The sequence below is a fragment of the Acomys minous genome (assembly GCF_964271855.1).
Source record: "Acomys minous genome assembly, chromosome: 8".
NCBI classification, from domain to species: Eukaryota; Metazoa; Chordata; class Mammalia; order Rodentia; family Muridae; genus Acomys; species Acomys minous.
The window spans coordinates 96,495,275-96,501,932 of NC_140489.1; positions in this window are offsets into that span (position 1 = coordinate 96,495,275).

Below are 6,658 nucleotides of genomic sequence, written 5' to 3' on the forward strand. Positions count from 1 at the left end.
GAAAAAGTCAGGACAAGAACTCAAATAGGGCAGGATCCTGGAGACACCGGCTGATGCAGAAGCCACAGAAGAGTGCTGCTTACTGGCTTGCTTAGCTTGCTCCAGGGTGGCCCCACCCACAATGGGCTGGGCTCTCCCACATCACTCACTAAATAAAATGTCCGATAGCCTGATTTTATAGAACCAGTTTCTCAATTGACACTCTGTCCTCTGATAACTCTAGCTTGGTGTCAAGCTGACATAAAGCTAGCCAGTGCACTGCATATATGAATACTAGTATGCCTTCAAAATGAAATTGTTATGGAGGTTACAACATGGACGAACCTTGAGGACATATCGCAAGGTGAAATAAGCCAGTCACAAGGAGGCAAGTTTGGAAAGGCTCTGTATAGGGTATCTAAAGTAGTCAAAACCTTTTTGCACCGCAACAGTAGAATGGTGACTCCTGGGAGATAGGGAAGGCAGGCGGCTGGGCTTGTTTAATGGGTATAAAATGTCAATGTTACAAAGCGAGATCTTGTGGAATCTGATTCCACAGTAAAGTGAACACACTGCGGAAGCCCGAACGGGCGGGAACCCCTCAAGCTCAAGAGTTGAGACCTTAATCCTCAAGGTCTGGTAGGGATAACATTTAAGGGTAGAGCATTTGGAAAGTAAGTGTGCCTAAAGGAAGTTCACCAGGGGAAACTGCGGCATCAGTGGCTTTATAAGAAGTGTTGGCCTGGGGAGATGGCTCCGGTGGGTGAAGTAGTTGCTACACGAGCATGAAGGCCTGAATTCCGAACCTCAGAATTCACACGAAGCTGGATGCAGCAGCAGCCATCTGTAATCCCAGCACGCCTACGGTGAGACACACCCACCCACAGCAGAGAGAGCCTGCCTCAAGGTTGGTGGTCAGGAACTACGCTAGAGGTTGTCCTTTGACCTCCACACACATGACGTAAGCAACCCATGCTTTAGCTACACACACACACACACACACACAAAGGAACAGAGAGAAAGTGGCTGGGGATGCAGCTCAGTTAGTAGTGTGTTTGCTTACCATGCATGAAGCACTGGCATTGATCCCCAGCACCATGCAAACCAGGCAGGCTGATGTGATCCCAGCACTTGAGGAGGCAGGAAGATCAGCAGTTTAAATGTCATCCCCTACTACATAATCAAGTTCAAAGGCAGCAAGATGTCTCAAAGGGGTGGGGGTAGGGCAGTAGATGAAGAGATGAGCTGTGTCACGACACAAGATGCTTTCTTGAGTATAGGAACCAGGAACACAAGGGCAACACTTGAAATGTTCACGGGCCAACTTTCAGAAAGTGAACCTTGGTTCACAAAGGCTCTTGGTCAAAGATAAGACTGGGATGCCAGAAGACAGAGGCTCCTGGAACAGAGCTGGTGTTTGGACTCCCTGCAGCCCAGTGATCAACAGGCGTGATAGACTGTTTGCAGAATAAACAGCCTGGCTCTGCTTTTTCTCAGAGAAAAGGCTTTGCTCTGTTCCATCTCACTGACTGACAACAGACTGCTCTGTGTTGAGCATCAGCTCTACACAGTAACCTTCCTTGACCTTCTCCAGTAAGGTGTTGGTTCCTCAACCACCACCAGGCTCCCACTGGGGTAAAATAAGATCAAGATAATGGTGTGATTGATAGATGCCTGTGAGCGACTATAAAATCCTGAATTATTTAACCAAGACTAAGGAATAAATTATGGGTAGATTTCTTTAAAACTATTTTGTCTTAATGTTTCTGTATAGATTTTTATTTATTTTTTATTTATTTATCTTTTGAGATAGGGCCTCTGTGGCTCTGGCTAGCCTGGATCTAGCTATGTAAATCAGGCTGATCTTGAACTCACAGAGATTGGCCTGGCTCTACCTCCCAAGTGCTGAGACGAAAGGCATGTGCTACTATGCCTGGATAAGATTTTTTTATTTTTTGTATATATGGGTGTTCTTCCTGTGTGTGTGTATATGTGTGTGTGTATGTGTGCACGCACGCGTGCGCGCACACACACACACACACACCACATGAGCTCCTGGTACCCACAGAGGCCAAAAAGAGAGCAACAGGACCTGCTAATTGGAATTACAGATGACTGTGAGCCTCCACCTAGGTGCTGAGAATTTAACTCTAGTTCTCTGCAAGAGCAGTATGCACTCTTAACTGCTGAGCCCACTATGTACTTCCCTGGATTATAATGTAAGAACTATACTGTAGAACTTTTATCTACTAGTAGACTTCAGCTACCACCTCTCTATTACTAACTCCCAAATCCATGAGTTAATTTGGAATGCTCCTCTGGAACTCTCTGGTTAAAGATCACAAAAGCACTTTCGGCTCAACACTTCCAAGAGTGAACTCTACATCTCCCCCCTTCTTATATTTATAAGATACAGTTCATAATTTAAAACCCTGTAACCAGGTCTCCCTCCTTTCAATTCCACTATTCACCCTGGCTACACAGGCATGTCACAGCCTTGACATCCTCTGGTACCTTGGGGATTAAATTGCCAAATCTTACAGCCACATCTCCTGCTTAATCCAACTCTCAAGAATGACCTTAAATCACCCATGGGAAACATATCTTTATTTTTCTAGCCAGACAGGACACCTGAAGGAGGGATGGGGAAGAATAGAAAACACATATAAAGAAATAATGGCTAAAGAATTTCCATACATGATGAAACCCACAAACCCACAGATCCGAGACCCTCAGTGAACTCCAGGCACAAGAAACATTTAAGACCATAAAGCCAACTTAAGGAACACCCTAAAAACATTGATGGAAATCAGTGCTACGAAATGCTTGAATTGCCCAGCGGTGGAAATTTTCTATACAGAGTAGAACAAAAGTCAGTATATTTCTCTTTAGAAACAATGTGCACAAGACAGTAAGACAGCATCTTTTATACCCTGCAAAAATAGCTTTGGAAAACAAAGGTAAAATAAAGACATGACATATATAAAACAAAACAAAAACAAACAACCCATTATCATCAGAATCACTGTAAAACATGTCAAAGGAAGTTTCTCCAGCAAAGAAAAAAATACTACCAGATGAGAAAGGAATGCACAATGCTGCAAAGGCTAATTAAATGGATACCTACGTCATCTTTATGATTAATCTTCTCTTTAAGAGATAATTAACTATTTAACCAAAAATAAGCACATAAGATCACAGGAGGAAGGAGTCTGTGATGATACTCTTGGTAGTCTGAGTTACTTACTAAGCCATAGAATCCGTTGGTGAGTCAGCCATGAATATAAATGAGGTTTTGGGGGGCCACCATCATGAATGATGACAGCAAGATTCAAAGTTTCTTTCTAACAGACAAGAAACAAAGTCACTCTTTCATTGGCTTCTAGGCCAAATACTTTTCTTCTCCGCCTTGGCTATTCCCCGGTCAGTCACGTTTTGCTCTCTTGCACACCTCAAGATAATATTTGCAGAGTGATTTGTAGGCACCCAGCCCTCCTGTTTGTTACTTCGATTGATCCTCAGAACAACCAAGAGAGGTACCTAGGTCAGGGTAAGGCAGGAACTGAAGCCTCTCATCCTAAATACACTTCACAGGGTCAGAGTGAATGATCCAGTGAAGACAGGAACTGATTTTAGCCCTCTGACTCCAAACTCTGTGCTCCTCCCCACTTCTCTGCTTAGAATCCCACATTAATTAGCATCATTCATCTTGAATCTACATTATTTTCTCAAAACCCAAGTCACAGCTTTTCTAGAAAACAAAGCAACCTCAAAAAACAAAGAAGCTTTGTCCTTAGATCAGCTCTATTTGTAAGGGCTTTTAAAGAAGTGGTTCTCAACCTGTGGGGCATGACTCACAGGGGTCACATATCATATACCCTGCATGTCAGATATTTAGATTACATTTCCTAACAGCAGCAAAATTACATTATGAAGTAGCAACAAAAGTAATTTTATGGTTGGCAGCCACCACACGTAAGGAAGTGTTATTAAAGGTCACAGCATTAGGAAGGTTGTGAACCACTGTTTAAAAAAAAAAGGAGTCTTGAAAATGACATAGCATCTTTTGGTTTCAGGGCACACTGAAACAATTAGACTGTGAACAAAGTAACTTCTGTGATGACTGTGGACATAGCAATCACAGATGGAAAAAGGATCATTGCTTCCTCACACAGGAGTGAAAAATGTGTATCAACGGAAAGACCTCTGGTTTTACAGTCCAAGAATATTAAATGTCAATGTAGTATCTACGTAGGCACATTTCTGATCTTGGTGGGGAGGGTGAGACAGGGTTTCTCTGTGTAGCCTTGGCTGTCCTGGACCTAGCTCTGTAGACCATGCTGTCCCCTGCCTCCCAGTGCTGGGATCAAAGGCATGTACCACCACTGGCCAGCTATCCCCGATCTATTTAGAAAACCATCTATCACTGGAGACAGTTGTTTTCACTGAGTAACCAGTTACTTCTCTTCACACTCAGCTTTGACAATAGTAAGTGTTGTGGACGGAGATGTAAGACTTCTGTATATGTAAATTGTTTGCTACCTAGGGACTCAAAGGCAGGATGGTATGAGCTGTAAAGGAGTTGAGTGCCAGGTGCTAAAAGGGGAGAAAGCAGGCAGGTCAATTAAAAAACAAACAAAAACCAGCTAATTTACAGTTTACCTAACTTGCTGGAAATAGTTCAAATACCACCCACTTATAAAAGTTATCCCACTTGCTAAAATAGCTACTGAGTGATAATGTGTCTTAAACACTAATAGACACACACACACACACACACACACACACACACACACACACATTCAGGATTCACTGTCTGCCTTTGTGCTAAGCATTTCACACACTGTGCTCTTCTTAGGGAGTTGTTGTGTAAAGCTCATGGAGGATAAGAAGTTGGCCATGCTCAGACTGGATAGAATAGAGATTTAAAATCACATTAAAATAAATCTTCATCACAGCTAGCCTTATAGTAACTACTGGTTTCTGGTTATGGGCATTATATTAAAGCTATGTCTTTTCTCTTGTTCTCTCTTGTTTTCGCTACTGCAACAAGGTCTCATGTAGTCCAAGGTGACATCCAGCTCACTCTGTAGCTGAGGATGACCTTGAACTTCTGGTCCTCCTGCTTCCACCTCCAGAATGCAGGCAAGTGCCATTATTCCCTCTTAAGTGGTGCTGGGGACCAAACCTAGGGCATTGAACATAGTAGGCACGCACTCCACCACTTAAACAACATGTCCAGCCCTTTCTTGCTTGTTGCCATTGGTGTTTTAGAACTGTCACCCAGATGATAACACTGACTCAGAGAAGTATAGGAAGTCGCTTCACGACTCTCATCTGTTCAGGATGCCCTAGGAACTTCCTGGTCTGCTGAGTGGGCCTAAGCTTCCCCACCCTCCCCTCATGTTCTTTCCAAATACAGAAAACCCACTCCTGCGAGCCACCTGTCTGCAACGTGAGTCCTTGCATATCTTTAGGTCTTACACACCATTTCCTAAATGACACCTTTTAAAACAGTGCTTAACACAATGTCCCCATGTGTCCAGTTTCTTTTCCTCCAGAGCTGTATTGCTAACGTATTTTATGCCTCTCCAGAGATTTTAAATTTTCCTTTTCATTATCTCATGCTCCTGAGCAAAAATATATGCTGTTTAAAATTTTGTGCAGTCGCACAAGTATAAACTAAGGAGCACACTAGATAACCGCTAAAGCTATCCCTCCATTACTCCAGGCATAAGGGTCCTATAGGGAAGGCTGTTTGGGGAAGAGTTCCACCCAACATTTGGGCTCTCTGTAGAGAGAGAGATTTATATTAGGCAAGAGAAAACTGAAGTGAGAGAAGGTCAAGACATGGGTAGAAGTTTCTAAAAGGGACTGAAGCAGAACAGAGACAAACCTTACTAAAGGCTATGAAGGCAGGTTTGTTTGTAGTTTTGTTTTACTGTAGTTTACAGCTCACTCAACATCAGCCTTTTTTATGAGTACACTATTAACTGTACTTACTGCTGGAGATTTATGCCCATTAGTAAGTGTGGCTCCTCCCTCCAACTCCTTGAAACCACAAATTCACTCCTGGGTTCCAAAGAGTTGACTATCGTAGGTGCCCAGGTGGGTGGGACTACGCAGATGTCTTTCTGTGACTGGCTTTTGTAGCTGTTGCTTATCACAAAACACCCTTTTCGTTAAAGACTGAATTCTGGTAGGCATACATACATCTTTTTTCATCCATCTGCATTTTCACACAAAGTCACCAAGCTGGCTGAGCACTGTACCCCAAGCAGCCTTGGCCATTCACCCCCAGGTGGAATTAAAGGCATGAGCCATCATGTCCAACTTCACTATGTTTTCCACATGGGTTTCCTCAAATGTGGCCGAAAGACATCTATAATGGTGGTCCAAGGATCTAAGTAGTATATGCTGGAAATTCCAGTATTTGGACAGCTCAGGCCAGCCTACGCTACAATGTGTTGAGCCTCTTAATAAACAAAAATCAGCCTTAAAGGAGCTTGGGAGGGAAGTCACTTGATGCTGTGCCATACATGCCAAGTCACACTGCAACAGACTATCACACCTCTGCAGTATTGCTGGGGTGAAACCTACTGTCATACACAACAAAAGTATAGCAAAGTTATGCCTAGTGCACAACTTAATAAGCAACTGTTGTTTCTGTATTTACTGT